General features: G+C 42.0%; 1 long non-coding RNA gene across 1 annotated transcript; it reads right to left on the bottom strand.

Annotated features, from left to right (window-relative positions):
• Nucleotides 1-657: 657 nt before the first annotated feature.
• LOC146444902 (uncharacterized) lies at nucleotides 658-4,669 on the bottom strand. Its single transcript, XR_014850902.1, has 3 exons — nucleotides 4,373-4,669; nucleotides 1,579-3,660; nucleotides 658-802 (listed from the first exon to the last, which is right to left on the bottom strand). It is a non-coding gene; the product is annotated as an uncharacterized LOC146444902 (long non-coding RNA).
• Nucleotides 4,670-15,348: the final 10,679 nt, after the last annotated feature.

Here is a 15,348-nt window from a genome sequence, read left to right on the forward strand (position 1 = left end):
AGATAATATCTCTGACGCAGAAGCTGTTGATCATCTCCTGCAAGCTTTCATGGCTGTGGTGATGACAGAATGGTATAACAGCCAGGTTCTTTTGAGTCTGATCTGTAACACTGTCATCATCTCTAGCTCTCTGCTTTCCTCTTTGTGGTTTTCCTCCCACCTTGCTTTAAAACACAAGCTCCAGGCTGGAGTTGTTTGGTTACTCTCAGACATTGAGCCCAAAGAAAAATGTTTTAGTTTTTTAGCTTTTATTTCAAGCAGCTTTAAACTTCATCCTTGGTTGCAGACAGCCAGCTGATTGTCAACAGTTTCCTACGGCTTCATCTCTCAGTGTCTTTTCATTTTTCCATCAAAAAGTATTTGTTAGTAAAAAATGGTGACCAGCTCCATTGTGCTCTGTGAAACATTAAAAGGACAGTGGTTATGAAGTCTTATAACAAGCTGTCATGTCTTCCTTTTTTCAGCTTTTGACCATAGCTGAGATCCCTGATTAGAATGCAGGATTTGTACTGTTAGATGAATATAGAAAAAAAAAATCAGGATGCCTGATGCCACAAGCAATTACTGTGAGAAAAAGAGTGAGAAAAAATATTTAGGGTATTAAAGGTAGCTGTCTTTGGAAGAAGTCCCTCAAAATCATAACAATACTTACTTTCAGCTGCAAGAGAATTACAATGCTATTTCACTGGCAGTGGCATTTCAGATCAAATCAGGAATGCTATTTAAATCTGAGTCAGTCCTTCCCCTTCACTGTTTGGGTCACCTTATGGTAAGGCTTTCAAGTGTACAAACAAGCTTCCTTCTGGAAGAAGCAGAACCAGGAGATATTTCTCATGAATTCACTAATGTCTCTGATGGGTTTATCCTTGGGGCCAGCCTGGATCTAGTCTGAAGGAAACTGCCTTGAAATGTGAGCAACATAGGTTCCCACTGCACAGCACCAATGCTTCTGCACAGACCCATTCCAAGGTATTGCAGACATAGCCTGGGACTTAAGAAAGGTGGCAGAGTACTCCCTGAAAGCAGCCAACACTGTAATGTTTGGCAATCAGATACCTACAGTGAGCTATTCTATTCTATTCTATTCTATTCTATTCTATTCTATTCCATTCCGCAGTGGCCCATCACCATCCCTGCAAAATCTCAATGTCTTCCAGGAGCACATTAGTCAATATGAGTAAAGTTTGTCAACATTTACACAGAGGATAATCAAAAGCTCATTGTTCTCAGGCTCTCCAAAACTGAACAAGAAGCTGTAATAATGAAATTCGCTTATTGATTCAACTGATCAAAATGTATTTGCATCAGTAGCTCAGGATAATTGGAGCACATTATAACAAAACAACTGATTGGTAATGTAATGCTGTTCAGACTATGAATACATTATCCTTTTGTGCATTTAATATTTCCATTAATCACTAACTTGGCGCCATCTTCAATTTTGCTGAACAGCCTTCAAGCTGGGAAGCTTGAAGGTCTTTAAATCCATTCTTATATTTACAGACCCTCTTAGACTGGCTGATGGTGTGAACTTTTAACTTTGAATCAGACCGAAAATCAGTATGAGACAATGCTTACCTTGGTATTTTTCTTTCCTGTCCTCTCTTATGACATTGCTTATTATTTGCTTCCTTAGCAGAGAAGCAGAAGGACTTGACAAATGTAGAACTGCAGCCTTTTCCCTCTGCAATGTACCAGCATGTCCTCATTTCCAGATGTAGCTCAGTTGCATCATGAAGATTTCAAGTGCAGGGAGCCCCATACTTCTGCAAACACAGAACACAAGGTGGAAACAGCTGCTTCTCTGTCCCAAATTTCCCAGAACTCAGCTGCTACTAACTGCTAAAAGGACACCATCTATTTTCTTTTTGCAGTACCTGATCTCCAAGATGTGCTTTTAAGAAACAAGACAGAAATAATATATGGCAATGAGATACTCCTAGCTTGATATTTTGTAGTTAGGCACACTTGTACCATTGGAAGAACAGATGTTGACATCAAGTCAGACATATGCAGCCTATAAAATACAGTGTGCAATCAACAGATATCAGCAAGGTTAATACGATTGAAAATGCAAATATGCAGCCCTTCAAGGACCAGAATAGTTCTCCCGAGTGTTATAAGTGCTTAGGTCTTGCTGAACGTAATTAGAGTTGAAGGCCCTCTGAATTTTTCAGAAGATCTAAAACATTTATCTTTGGACTAGATTCTTTTTTGCTATGGGAAACTGTGCCCTTTTTTTCTGTTCTTGGTAACTTCTTTGGTTTTGTCACCGATTTCCTCCCTTCTCACCTTAATCTCTTGAAGACAGATTTGAACATTTTGCCAAATCAGTGAGTGAGATCAGAAGAATGACAGATAAGATTATATGTCAAAAATCTGTCCAGTAGTCACTACTATAAAAATACACCTATAGCTTTTTGGATGGTGCTTCATAATCTTTTCTTCAAGGCTGCAATTTAGTTTTTGACAGGAGAAATCACATATTGTATCTTAAAATCCCACTCATGTATTCACAGATACAGCGAGATTCCAAATTATATCAGTCTACTGAATTAATAACTAACATAAGTGTCTACTGACTTTGTTGGAATGCATTGTAAATTCCTTCAATATCAGAGACATCATGAATAAGCACAGCTCTAACCTTAGGAAAGTTAGAGAAAACTCTGTGAAAACTCTGAAAAAGCAAACTGATTTTGTCTCTGCTCTGGAATGGGTCTCCAGTGCACCCATTAGCGCAGAAGCAAGCCTTGCCAAATAAGCACTAAATACCTCAAAGAGCCATCCATGATGTCCAGTCCAGCTTCCTCTGGTACTTGTTGGCACAGTGATTATGATCAAACTAGCCAATTTAACTCAAATTATACACAGCATGGAATAAGAACCTATGTTTATACAGATTTACTTGTTTGTAGAAGTGTTCCTGAGGTGAATAGAGAAATTTCCATGTGGAAGTTGGAGAGCACCATGTTAAGAAATTCTGTTTCTGTGATTTGAGAACTTTTATTTTTGCTTTCTGCCCAGATCACTGAGCTCTTGACAGACTTCTTGCATCCATACTCAACATTCTCACCTGTTCTTGCTACCCTCATGCAGACTTTGCTACCAATTGTCAAATCACAAAGTGCATGTGGATGTCAAAGGAACCCCTCATTACCTCTTCTTTTTGTGGGAAGCACCACAGCTTTTACCCATGAGAAAGTCAACATACATCTCTGTTCTCCTCAGTATGTGGCAATAATGCAAATTGAGACATTGCTCATAAACAGAGAACTCTTTTGATGTTGTGCAGAGTTCATTTATGTCACCTACAAATGGGTAAAAATGTGTCATCTGTGCTCCCTTAGGTTGTTCAGATGAGATGCAGTCTCTTTTTTTCTCCTGTTGCTTGTTTTTACCTTTGTAATGCGAAAAATGTCAAGCTGAGCTGCCCTGGATTGCTCGAAACCTTTTAAGTTCTCAGGGGTGAACCAGCACCACTTGCCTGTCTTGCAACTCCCATAGTTTGTTTTTTCATGTTTAGTCAGGCTGTGGTCCCAGTGCCACTGCAGGCTGCCAGATGACTGCTCCTGTATACAATTCAGGTGGGGAAAGAGCCTGAGCATTGTCTGCTTCCTCTCAGGTCCCAGAAGATTTGGTGTGTTCCTGTTCCCTTGTCTAGAAGAAAGCAATGACACGGTGACTGCCAACGTGTTAGCTGTATCTTATCCACAAATATTCACCAGTTGTGTAACAGAAAGCTTCAACAAGAAGCTTTCCCAGGAATCAAACCCAGTGCAGAAAAACTGCTTCCAGAACTAGCTCTGGTAAGAGCAAGTAAAAGCTTCATGGCTAAGTCCATGGTAAAGAAAAATCCCCCAAAAGTATAATATCAGCATCTGACAATGCTAGCCCTTATAATATGTAATTTTGCATTTCCTGTTAGAAAAGTCATTGGAGGTGCAACTCTGCATGCACCTGAAAATGAAACAACCTCTTGTATGCTGCCAACCATAACCACCTGGCATTGCAAACTCAAATGAAACAGAGGAAATGCAAGTTGTTAATTTGAGACTTCTCCCTCAATGGAGTTCATGATTACAGTGAAATGGGTGTCAACAAGGGTTAAACAAAAGATTGTCTAAAATAGAAATAATAAAGATTTAAATCTGTCTGAACCATGTTTTACTTCATGGAGTATTATTTGTTAGAAATTCTGGTTTGGTTTTGTTTCCAGCCATCAGAGTCATTCACAAAGCATAGGGCAAACAAATTTTGATCTGAGCAGAAAACAAAACAAAACAAACAACAACAACAAAAAGTAACAGAAAAAAAATCTCTGTAGGTTTTCACACATCACAGACAAAACAGGGTGCAGTATCCACTCTACCTTTTAACACCTCTTCATCTGTGTCAACACGATGGACACAAGGCTCCATATCCTGAATCCTCTCAAGCTTCAGGTTAGCCAAATGCAGACCCACAGCTTCAGGGGGCTGGGCAGCTGGACCAACCTGAGCCAACTCTGTTCTGTTGCTGGCTCCAGACAAGCAGTCACAAAGCTGTGTCACCAACTGGTAATAATGACTTTTCACTCTGCATCAAGTGCTGTCCTAGGTTCCAATACAGATGTATTCATTCCATTACTACCTCCACAAGCTGTGGGGCACTGGTTGTTATCTCCTACTATGACTTACCCCAATAACTGTTTATGGGCTATCAAGAATCCACCGCATGACCAATGGAATTATGTCATCCCATTGTGAGAAGCTCCGCCCAGGAGGGAGGAGCCAAGCAATCCCACCTGGATATAACCTGGGCTTTTGAGCACCACAGCCTTTCTCTGCTGGATTCCCAGGAGGAGGCCAGATGTTCTATTTTTTGCATGAAGGGAAGATTTTTGCAAGGAGTGGGAGTGCAGTGGAGACTGATATTTACTCATCCTGTGAGAGAGTGGAGTTGGCAAACAGCCAAATGATACTAATGTTAACATAGGGTTAAAATGTTTCTAAAATTGGAATAGTTAAAAATAGGCTTTGGGAACGGGAGTAGGTAAGAACTGCTTGTACAGGCTCGGGTTGACATGAATACAAAGATTGCTGAAGAAAATATCAGGATTGTTTCAGTTAACTCATGCGGATTAACACCTGCGAAATAAATCAGCAATATTGCCGGAGGAGGGGGGGCTTAAAGTCATGCTTGGGAGAAAACAATAGAACAGTGTTAAGTTGATGATTAGCATATGATCATACCACTGTTATGTAAGGGAAGGTATAAAATGTATTCACTTCAGATCAATGTTGAAGTCAGATTTGGGTGGATGTCACATCCCGGCTTCCTGAGCTTGAGAATAAAGGTAGCTGCATATAATCATTCAGTGATTATGTGTTTTCCATGCTAACACTAAGTGATAAGGTTTGAGGAGCTCTACTCATAATAATCAAATGTGAGGAAACGGTACATTTCTTTGGTGATGTACATATTACATAATAGCTGAGTTTCTCCAGATTAAATGGGGAAATATAATAAATTGTCCATGGGGAAACAAATTACAAGCTCAGAGAATGATCCCCCATCACTAAGTCCTGCAGAAAAAGTCTGTGGCCATCAAGGCTGTATGACAGCAAACAAAATGATACTGTTCAATTAAAAAATAATGTATGGAAAGTTTCAAACACCACATTTTCTGGAAAAACCCAAACCTGTCAAACCAGTCATGTTTTCCACTGACATCAAAATGGGTCAGCATATTTCATTAGCTTCCATTCAAAAGCTGGAGGAAATTTTGTACGAGTATCACACTCATGGAGTGGGGGCAGGTGGAGTACCATCACCTGGTAAGTTGTTTACCAGGGCATGTGTAATGTCTCCCTGGAGTGATATCTTCAATAGCTAAACTCTTGGTGGGTTTAGTCCACATTCATCTACTTTACTGTTATACTTAGAGCAGCTGTTTTGCTCTCTCAATACACGCCGGTAACCAGACGGACTCAGAAAACACAACCACTTAATTCTTACACTCTTCATGCCTTGGACTTTTTTGGGTTTGCATTAAACAAGGCATGATCAAGTAGCAGGAGAGTAGAAGTTGATTCAGTCCACAATTCTGTCCCTGATGCATGTGATTGAGACAAGACAATTGTATCTGTAATACATAGCTTTAAAAACCTGTTTGAATGGGAGTTCAGCTGTGCCGAATAATATTTTAAAGTATTTTAAAGTATTACAAGGTTTTATGTGTTTTTATAGCATGAGAATCCATGATAGAGGCTTCTGAGGATCAGAGGATGTAAAAGTATTGTTAAGCTTTTCATATAAATGACTGTAATGTGATCCTTTTAAACATGGGATTTCTATGTGGTAAAAGCCATCTAGTCATTGACATACCCTCTGTAGAAGAAAATTATTATTTTTCTTATCTTCCTTTTGTGAGGTATCTTCTATATCTGGGTAAGGAGGGGTTATGGAAATAAGTGTATGGCTTTTCATCCTACAATTCCTGTGCACTTCTTTATACTAAAAAGACACAATTCTGTTCAATACTTAGAGCACAAACCCAATGTTAGGCTGATGTACTGCTTGGTCTCAGGACTGAGAACAGCCCTTCATTGGGATGAATCATAATATTTGCTCTTCTGCAATTGATTGGACAGGCCACATGCTCACCTGTAATTTATGAAAAAGCCTTGACAGATAAATGTATAGTTAGAGGTGATGGCAATCAATAATTAGAAATTCTGCCATATCTCTGTCCATCATTGCACAGCCTCTAAGTCCAGGAGGGAGCTTCTGGCAGTTTGCAGGTGGATATCACTGACAGACATGAAACTAATCAGGCTTAGGAAACACTTCTAGGGTTTGCTTTTTTTCCCCTCACCTTGGAGAACCTGAGAAATATTTAAAAGTGAAAATATCACTTGACAACTTGCAGAGGGAAATAGGCCCTGTTTGGGTTTTTTCTCCTGCTGATCTGTGATGTGTGCAGTGATTCATGCCCAGGCTTAGAAGTGTCAAGTGCTCTTCCACAGATGTCTGCTCCTGCAGCAAACAGACTTGCAATATAATTGGCACCCAGGACATCATCTTCCTATCCTACTTTAAAAAAATACAATCAGGGGAAATGTTGGTCATGTCCCTACAAGATTTGTGGCAGAGTAACCTCATTTGCACCAATGAGTCCTGATTTATGACAGCAAATGTGATTATAGAACAAGGTCCTTTTTTCACTAATTGTGCATCCTTCCTGCTGTGATATTTTACCCATCTTGGGTTAGATGTGCACTCTTTAAGTGTCCCACTGGTGCTGTAGCAAGCAGTTTGGGTGGAAATTCAATCTCTCCCACATGAGCTATGCTGAAGACTGCTGAAATGACCCTGAACTCTTGGAGTTCAATTCACCAGCTGTTTGTGAGGGAATGCTGTGGTGCAGGATCATATAATGCAGCCACTGGAAATGGCTGTCCCTGAGGTACCTGGAATTTATCTTCAGAGCATGGCATTTAGGAGGAGCAGCTCACGTGTATTTCCTTCAGTCTCGTGTGTATTTAGTCATTCTTTAGGACTTCTTTGTGATAAGAGCTGCATCTGTCCTGTGAAACCTGGTTCACTTTTGGACATGCTGTAATTGTGGAGCATCTGCACCTCACAGCCATTTTGCTGAACATTTTTCTGCTTTTATAGCACAAACATCAGAAAGCCTCAGCTGCCCGCTTCCCCACTGGGGAAAGTGAGGACACGTATGAGCATTTGACATTTCAGTCTAATCCAATCTACATAAGGATGCTTCATGCCCTGTCACACGGCAGTGAATTCACTAGAGATGCTCCTGAAGGAGTACAGGGCCGTGCCTTGTGTGGTGGAAACACTGAATGGGCAGCTTCAGGGGAGAAACATCCACCACAGGTCCCAATACAGAGCTGAGGGTTGGTCCTCTCTCAGACTTGCTTGCGTTGCACGAGGGTAGCTCTCTAAGAAATTATGGGAGGTAATTGCAAAGTGGGTCCATCCTTTTTACCTCATTGCTACCCACTAAAATCACTGAGCCATATGCACAGAGGCCAGTGAAAAGACAGACACAGCCCTTAACAACATTTTACCCTGTGTGGCTAGCACAGGTTTTTCCCACGAGAATTCTTCTTGTGTTTTATAAATAAAGATAAAGTTTGGATGTTATTGGAACAGTGTTTCAGAACTTGGACAGTGCAGGCCTGGCCAATCAGGCCTGGGGGAAGGCTTCTGACCGACCAATCTGGGTGACTTTTGAGAACTCTATATATGTGATGAAATCAAAACAATAAAGGTCATTCCTTCTTGCCACTGAGAACTGGTGTTTTCATTACTCTGCTAGCTGCTCAACAGCGACAACCCTGCACTGTCCCTTTCTTTACCATGTCTGAGCCTGCCCGTGGTGTAACCAAACGTGTCCAACCTTGGGCAGCTCTTCCTCTCCTAACAGCTTAGATGTCCAGGGGCCAAGCTGTATCCCAGGGCCTCATGTCCATGCAGCTGACCTGTAATACCTCTAATACCACCACCCATGATGACCATAACCAAACTCTGTTCCCAGATCCCTCCCTAGGCTGTGCCTATGGTCAAACCACCACGGGAATATGCTGAGGTCCATCTCCTGGCCCTGTTAGCCTGCAAGGAGCACAGGAGAAGGAAAGAAATGGAGCCCCAGAGATGGGGATCTCCCACTCCTGCCTCACTATGTCCTGTTCCAGCTGCTTGGGACAAGTTTGGGGGGAGCACTGAGGATGTGGAAGAATGGGAACAGTAGGGCGTCCCTTGCTCTTTCCCTAACCAGCCAGGGGGGTGGTGGCAGAGCACTGGCTGAGGGTGGTCTGCATTTGTACATGAATTTGTACAAATGTACAGGCTGGCTGGTGCCAGGGCTGCACATGCTATGGGGAAGAAAGGGAGTGGGAAGTGGTGAGGGAGACCAGAAAGCATCATGCTCTGCCCACACTCGGGCAGGGAGAGGGCAGGTCTAGAAGAGACTTGATCCATGTGCCTCTCTCACACATGTGCTGCCAACCCTCTCAGTCCTCCCTTGCTCCTGTGGTGTCCTTATGAATGACTTGAGGGAAGTAGGAAGAGAACAATCCCAGCAGTCTCACAGCACAGGACCACAAACCAGCCATGCCATTACACGTGAAACGCTCTGTCCCATAGCCCAGTGTCAAGTCTTACCTAACAGCCAGCAGGGAACTGGATGTGCACAGTCAAAATACACTGTGGTTCTCATCCACAGCTTCACTCTGAAATGCTTCTTGTGATGAGACCATTTGATCCACCACTAGTCTGCTCTTTATTAATTGCCCATGCACATGGAAGACTAAACAACTGAAGTTGTCTTTGGAAATAGTGACTTCATTATCTAGTTGGATTTCTCAACAGAGCAAGAAAAAGTGTAGGTCACAAAGACACTGGTTGCCTGGGATGTGTCAGTCAATGACCACAGCTGGCAGAGAGAGCTGCAGGGTAACATCCACTGCCTAAATGAATCACATGCAAAAACACAACCTACAGAGGAATGCTCTGGGTTCCAGTTGTTTTTCATTCTCTGTGGTTTTGTAAAGATAAATGATGTTCTATACTGAATCGAAGTAGATTTTCAGGGGGTTTAGACAAAATGGAAATTCTCTGTTAACACTGCCAACCTACATTTATTCAGCTAACAACCACTGTTCCTCAAAAAACTGTCAGATAGGACTGTCATCTGAATCAAAGCAAATAAAGAGGCTGCCAAATTTGCCTTAAAAATCCCTATAATTGCCTATGTATTCTTTATTTGTGTTAGGTAATGGGAAAAGCAGGGAAAATGAGAAATGGGTATTAAAAGACAGCAATAGAGAGACACTAAGATAGATAAGAAAAACTATAATTAATGTCAGTGCTGAATAATAAGTGATTTGAAGGAAAATACATATTTTAATTTACAGGATGATTTGATCTCAGTACCACTACAAAGAAGCTCTCACCTGCTACCAATATTCGCCTACATTTTAAAGATTATTAATTATATGAAAATGTGAAAGAAAATGTATGAGTCAGATGACTTTATGTTGTGGTTTAACCCCAGCTGTCAACTAAGCACCACACAGCCCCTTGCTCACTGTCCACCCAGTGGGATGGCAGGAAGAGAACTGGAAGGGTAAAAGTGAGAAAACTCATGGATTGAGATATGAAGAGTTTAATAATTGAAATAAAAGTAACAGCAGTGGTAATGATACTAATAATAACAATAATAATAACTATTATTACTGTTATTACTATTATTACCATTATTATTATTGTTGTTGTTTCTTGAAATGGAAGCTAACAAAGAGAAATAAATCCAAGAACATACAATTGATGCAAATGAAAACAGTTTTTCACCACCAAGGGACAAATGCCCTGCCAGTCCTTCAAAAGTGGCTGCCCCTTGCCAACTTTCCCCCCTAACTTTATTGCTGAGCATGACACCGTATGGCCTGGGACATCCCTTTGGGCAGTTGGAGTCAATTGTCCTGGCTGTGTCCCCTCCCAACCCCTTGCACACCCCCAGCCCACTCACTGTTAGGGTGGGGTGAGGAACAGAAAAGGCCTTGGCTCCCTGTGAGCCCTGCTCAGCAGTAACAAAAGGATCCCTGTGTTATCAATAGTTTCCAGCATAAATCCAAAACACAGGCCCATACCAGCTACTATGCAGAACTTTAACTCTACCCTAGCCATAACCAACACACTTAAATACAATTTGCACAGAAAATAGAAGGCTACATAGAGATTTTATTGAGCAAATGAGCTTAGATCAGTGTGTGGTGATGATTTCTGGAACACAGCAGCACTTCTGCCAACAGCAGAGCAGGGCTGCCAAAAGCAAATGCCAGACATCCTTGGTCTTCAGCTCTACTTTTAGGGAACTCATTTTTCCCAGAATATGTATTTCTTACACATCCTTGCCTAGATACACATTCTCAAAGTCAAGCCCAGACAATTTCTCATAGGGCAATACAAACAACAGAGAAAGATCACAGGACAACAACATAATGCATGGACTTCTGAGCTGCCTGCCCCTTTTAGTGACAACTGCAATGCTTTCAGGGCTTGGGAGATCATAGCTTGTAAGAGGCAACTTTTTGCTTCCACACAGAGGCTGTCTTTAGGGTATTGGCTGCAGGGAGATGGAGGTCCTTAAGAATGGGGATGAGCATGGTACCCTGGTAACCTGCTCAGCTAACACAATTGATGCCAGAAAAAGAATACATAGAGAGAAGGAATATGGGATAAATCAGGAAACCACTTCCACTGGTGAACTCTAGAAAAAAGTATTTTTTTGCAGGTGCCATATAGTTATTCCTAGTACTAATGGCATCAGTTGTGTTGTCTCAAGAAACATAGGGCAGACCCAAGTGCTGGCTTTCTGGCACAACTTACTTCCTGCTTACTCTGGTTACTCCAAACTGAGTACAGCAGAGCACAGATCATTTCCACCTGCCCACATCTGTTTGATCCCTTTATTGTTAATCAAAGATCTGTCCTGGTGTCTTGGCCTAGAAAATTAACATTTGGTCTCCAGTAAATGTGGGAAATATGAACTGCTGGCAAACAGAGGCTCTGGAGGCACTGCTCCAGCTCTCTGCCCCTGAAGCATTCACTGCTGGGGGGGTCTGCCCTCAGGGTCACTCAGGTGACTCAGGCCTAGGCTTCCTAAGGCTTCTCTAATTATGAGAAATTATGTATTTGCTACTTATAAATTTTAATTAAAGAAATACTCTAAAATGCCCATTGTTCTAAAATGAATGAAATTCTGGTTCTTCAGTCACCATCAGCAAGGGGACAAGTCCCTGCATGCTTTGCTCTGCTTTTCTTACAATGACTTACTGTCAGTTCCTCAGAATATTTATCTTGATGAATTTCTTAGCATTCTCCTTTTTTCCCAGATCATTCTAAGTTTCTCTTTGTGGAGAGAAACAATAGCACTGAAGTGGAAGAATTTCTTGTGAAGCACTGCGATGCCTAAATCGACAGAAGATTGGAGAAAAGTACCTGAAGGGCTACAGGAAGGAGTCAGTGTAGCATATAATTGATTACCCAGAGGCTGAGGAGCCAACAGCTCTGAAGAACCAAGCAGTGTCTGGATCTGGTAAAACACTCCTCAAACTGAGTTCAGGAAGATTTTCTTCGCTGAAGTCCAAACACCTTGGACTATTCAGGGATGTTCACATTAGCTGCTTCCTGCCTGCTCTAATGTTTTGGAGATGCTGCTCCTTACTGGAATGTCCTTGCTGAAAGAGGAGCAAGGTATTTGTTCTTTTCACAGTAGGGTTTGCTCTTGTTACAGCTTAGAGAAGTGTCCCCAGTGCAAGTTCAGAATCCCTGCTGAGTGGATGTGCCTGGCCACCAGCTGCCCATCAGAGCTGTCAGTGGGAACTACCTCAGATAACAACTCTGTAGATACTTACTGGGAGGAAAAGCGATCATCCAAGCTGCTCCACTGATAGCATGAACCCTTGACAACAGAAATCCTTAAACCAAAAGAGACTACTTGTATTACACAGTGTTTTGAATTTAGTCAGTGCCAGTAAAATCCTTAATATTCAGGACTTACCCTCTAGGGGTGTCCCCCTTTCTCCACTGACTGCAGAATAGTTCAGCAAGGCTAGTTTTGATGTAACATTTAGATAGCTGAAGTTCAGCAAAATTAATTTTTACCCTCAATGATTGCTGGGTAATTCCAGTCAAAACTTTCCCATTATATATCCTCAAAATTTTTCCTACAGAAGACATTTATCAGACAAAAATCTGGCATTACTCATTTACATTGTGCTGGTGGACAATAAAGTCTATTGCTTTTTTGCGATAATTCAGTCACTGTCTTCCCACTCCAAGTTTGCCTGCATGATTATAAATGTCAAAGGTGGATCTCACAGGAGCCAGATGACAATCAGGCAAAAAAAACAGGATCTCCAGATTACAATCAGGCAAAAGTCTGAGATCGAGTATCAATATACCACTGCAAAGACTGTTATTTTCCCTACTGTACCAGCATGAAATACTCAATTCTTAAACGTTTATGAGGTATGGTCTCAGATATTCCACTGCTTTGTTACTTGTTTCTTTTGGTGTTTAATGGTGCCTGTTTCATGCTGTAGCCACCTTCTGTAAAATGCAATAAACCAGACATTCATGCAGACTCTCACAGTTTTTGGTATACTATTCTTACACCCTACCTAGCAGAGACTGTGCTGTCTTTTCATCATACTGTAAGTACTTTGTATCATCCCTTCCTGTAGCATCTGTCTAACTCAGTATCATTCTAATAGACTGCCATGTGTATTTCTGTTTGTATTCCTGTAATGCAGATTTCCACTGTGCCTGGGAAGTGAATTAATCTTTTCCTAAATTCTGAAGTGATAGAAGAGGCCTTTAGAGCTTACCAATCCATTTCATTCCTATCTCCTGAATAACTCCTGGTTATTCTTTCACCTTTCCCTACGCAGACTCATTCCTGTGTCCTCTTGAATGCTTTGTGAAACTGAAGTAATTTCAGTAATCTCTAAGGTTTAACAAATACAAGCCATGACTGTCCCCAGCTTTGCCAGGAAGCTGGCCAACACTGGGTGATTAGGAGCTGTGCTAGCAGAAATATGTAGCCTTGATTTAGCATGCAAGGAAAAAATCAGAAGGTGAGAGATCAGGTAATGGACATTAGATACAACAGAAGCTTGTTTGGGGCCATATATTCTCCTCTAGGCACTTGACATTTGCTGATCCTGCTTTGTTCAATAAATCGACCTGGAGTAGGTATTTGTAGGAGCTTGTTGCTCAAATCTGTTTAATACTGTTCTTGAGGGAAAAGAAGAAAAAATTTGCTCAGCATACCTCAGCTGTTAATAGTTATCTTCTTGTGTTAAACCTTCCTCAAATCACCTTAGCCTACAAAACTCACAAGAATGGGCTTGATGAGTAAATTCAGGATCTACAGCAAGAGGCAGAGGGAGGTCCCTGGGCATTTGGGAGGAGTTTGCCACCCAGCTTGCCACTCAGACAATTTGGGCAGTTTCTTTCTGCCTGCAACAGCTCTGCTTCTTGTCCATCTAAAATAAATCGTAAAAAGCTCAAAAGAGCAACTCCTTTCCTTTTGAAATAGACCAGACTGCCCTGAATAAATAACAGGTATTATTACAGAAATGTCCTGGTCTGGGAAAAATTCCTTCCCTGCCCAGCAAAGCTTTCTTGACAAAAACCCCCTTCAAAATATAAAGCTAAGCACTGAACTGTTCTATCCATACACTCAACTGGCCAAATCCCCCAGGGAAATAAGTCGAGTTCAGCTCTGCTGGAGTAATTGGAGCTACTGATTTACATCTGCTGAGGACCACTGGCAGTATACACCCGGGGAAGAAACCTGAACACATTTGTAGTCATTCAAATACATACATACAATCCTTCCTTCCATGGCTCCCCGTGGGTACAATTCTTGTTTCTGTATTCTTGTTTAAAGGAGCGAACAGTAAATAGATCTTGTGTATGGCAAAATAAACAACATAGGAACCAGCCTGAGTGAACAGCTAGCTTAACTGACTTGAGAAGTTAGGTGTTATTGGACAGCGGTCTAATCTGAGAATTCTACAGTTTAAGTGAACTTTAAATTAATATTTGCTTCAGATTCATAGAATCATGGAATACTTTAGGCTGGCAAAGACCTTTAAGATCACTGAGTCCAACCATTTACCCTGCACTGCCAGGTCTGTGCCTAAACCATTGCCCCAAATGCCACATCTACACAACTTTTCAATACCTCCAGGCATGGTGACTCTACCAGTTCCCTGGGCAGCCTGTTCCAATGCTTGGCAACCCTTTTTTCCCTAGTATCCAATCTAAACATCTTCTGGCGTAACTTCAGGCCATTGCTTCTTGCCCTTATTACTTGTTACCTGGGAGAAGATGCCAACCCCCACCTGGATACACCCTCCTTTCAGGCAGTTGTAGAGAGCAATATTTCCCCCCTGAGCCTCCTTTTCTCTAAGCAAAACACCCCCAGCTCCTCAGCTGCTCCTCACAGGACTTGTGCTCCAGACCCTTCCCAGCTCCCTTTCCCTTCTCTGGACACACTCCAGCCCCTCAATGTCTTTCTTGCAGTGAGAGGCCCAGAACTGAACACAGGAGTTGAGGTGTGGCCCCAGCAGTGTACAGGGGGACAATCAGTGCCCTGGTCCTGCTGGCCACACTACTGCTGATCCAGGCCAGGATGCCATTGGCCTTCTTGGGCACGCCCTGGCTCATGTTCAGTTGCTGCTTTTTCTCTGGGTAGCTTTCCAGCCACTCTGCCCCAGCCTGTAGCACTGCCTGGGGTTGTTGTGACTGAAGTGCAGGACCTGG

This window comes from Lichenostomus cassidix, chromosome 1 (genome assembly GCF_008360975.1).
Source record: "Lichenostomus cassidix isolate B80296 chromosome 1, HeHo_3.0, whole genome shotgun sequence".
Classification (NCBI taxonomy): Eukaryota; Metazoa; Chordata; class Aves; order Passeriformes; family Meliphagidae; genus Lichenostomus; species Lichenostomus cassidix.